Consider the following 1,960-nt stretch of genomic DNA (forward strand, 5'->3'; position numbering starts at 1 on the left):
ATATATATATCATAGGCGTAGGAGTGGCTGTGTGGTAAGTAGCTTGCTTACAAACCACATGGTTCCGGGTTCAGTCCCACTGCACAGCACCTTGGGCAAGTGTCTTCTACTATAGTCTCAGGCCGACCAAAGCCTTGTGGGTGGATTTGGTAGACGGAAACTGAAATGTATATATATGTGTATGTATGTGTTTGTTCCCCAACATCGCTTGACAACTGATGCTGGTATGTTTACAACCCCGTAACTTAGCGGTTCGGCAAAAGAGACCGATAGAATAAGTACTAGACATCCAAAGAATAAGCCCTGGGGTCGATTTGCTCAACTAAAGGCGGTGCTCCAGCATGGCCACAGTCAAATGACTGAAACAAGTAAAAAGAGTAAAAAAAAAAAAAAAGATATATATATATATTCTTTTACTTGTTTCATTCATTTAACTGCAGCCATGCTGAAGCACTGCCTTTAGTTGAACAAATAGACTCCAGGGCTTATTCTTTGTAAGCCTAGTACTTATTCTATCGGTCTCTTTTGCCAAACTGCTAAATTATGGTGACGTAAACACCCCAACATCAGTTGTCAAGTGATGGTGGAGGAACAAACACAGACACATGACTACATACATTTATATATATATATATACTCTCTCTGCTATTCTCTTCTGCCCAGGGCGAAAATGCCCATTCATAATGTACTCTTCCAGTCGTAGCATATATATCATCATCATCATCATCATCGTTTAACGTCCGCTTTCCATGCTAGCATGGGTTGGACGATTTGACTGAGGACTGGTGAAACCGGATGGCAACACCAGGCTCCAGTCTGATTTGGCAGTTTCTACAGCTGGATGCCCTTCCTAACGCCAACCGCTCAGAGAGTGTAGTGGGTGCTTTTACGTGTCACCCGCACGATAAAAATACCTTCTGACATTCCAGCGTTGATATCTACTGGCACCCAGTTATGCACTGCTAAGCTAAGATATTCTCTCGTTTTTTAAGATCTTTTCACTCATTCATTCATTATTAATATGCTTTATTTACTAACATCTACTTTCATATGCTAACTCTTTCGTTACCAACCCAGCTGAAACCGGCTCTGGCTCTGAGTACAAATGTCTTGTTTTCTTAAGTTTTGAACTAAAATCTTCCACCAAACCTTAGTCATAATTTATGTTCCTAACACTAGCTGAACGATAACTAAGTTATTTTACTAAATTCTTTGTTATATTAAAAGTAATTGAAAGAAACACACAGCATCTCAAAATATATACAGTAATGAAAGGGCTAAATTGACTCTTCAAAACATAACTTCCTAATCTCTCTCCCTCTCTCTATCAGCCCTAGTTTTCTCCTTAATTCTTCATGTAATTTCCAAATAAAATCTCTCTAATACCCTTAGCTCACCTTCTCTCCAATATTCCCAAGATGGCTACATATTTTTCATACTATCTCTTACATAACCCTTGCCTCGCTTTTTTTTTTTACTCCATGTTTCATGTCAGCTAAATATTTTTCATACTATCTCTTAATCCTTCCTTTTACTATGGCTTATTGTGCTATTCTCTTCTGCCCAGGGCAAAAATGCCCATTCATAATGTCCACTTTCGGTCATAGCATATATATAAAAATACCTTCTCACATGTCCCTCTCAGATTTTCATGCAACTCATTCCAGCATTAATATCTACTGGCACTGCTAAGCCAAGATATTCTCTCGTTTTTTCGATCTTTTCACTCATTCATTCATTATTAATATGCATTATTTACTTATATCTATTTCCATAAGGTAATTATTTGAATTGACTCTTCAATATATAACTTCCTAATCTCTTTCTTTCTCTCTCTCTCTCTCTCTCTCAGCCTTAGTTTTCTCCTTAATTCTTCAAATAATTTCCAAATGAAATCTCTCTAATATTCTTCGCTCTCCTTCCCTCCCATGTTCCTAAGTTGGCTACATATTTGTTCACA

The 1,960-nt window shown here is 37.8% G+C and overlaps 1 protein-coding gene across 7 annotated transcripts in view; it reads right to left on the minus strand.

Moving 5' to 3' along the window:
- The window catches only part of LOC106877920 (protein AF-10), a 70,508-nt gene that overhangs the window by 13,231 nt on the left and 55,317 nt on the right, over window positions 1-1,960 (minus strand). The gene's annotated exons all lie outside the window — the stretch shown is intronic.

This window comes from Octopus bimaculoides, chromosome 8 (assembly GCF_001194135.2).
Source record: "Octopus bimaculoides isolate UCB-OBI-ISO-001 chromosome 8, ASM119413v2, whole genome shotgun sequence".
In the NCBI taxonomy this organism is placed as follows: domain Eukaryota; kingdom Metazoa; phylum Mollusca; class Cephalopoda; order Octopoda; family Octopodidae; genus Octopus; species Octopus bimaculoides.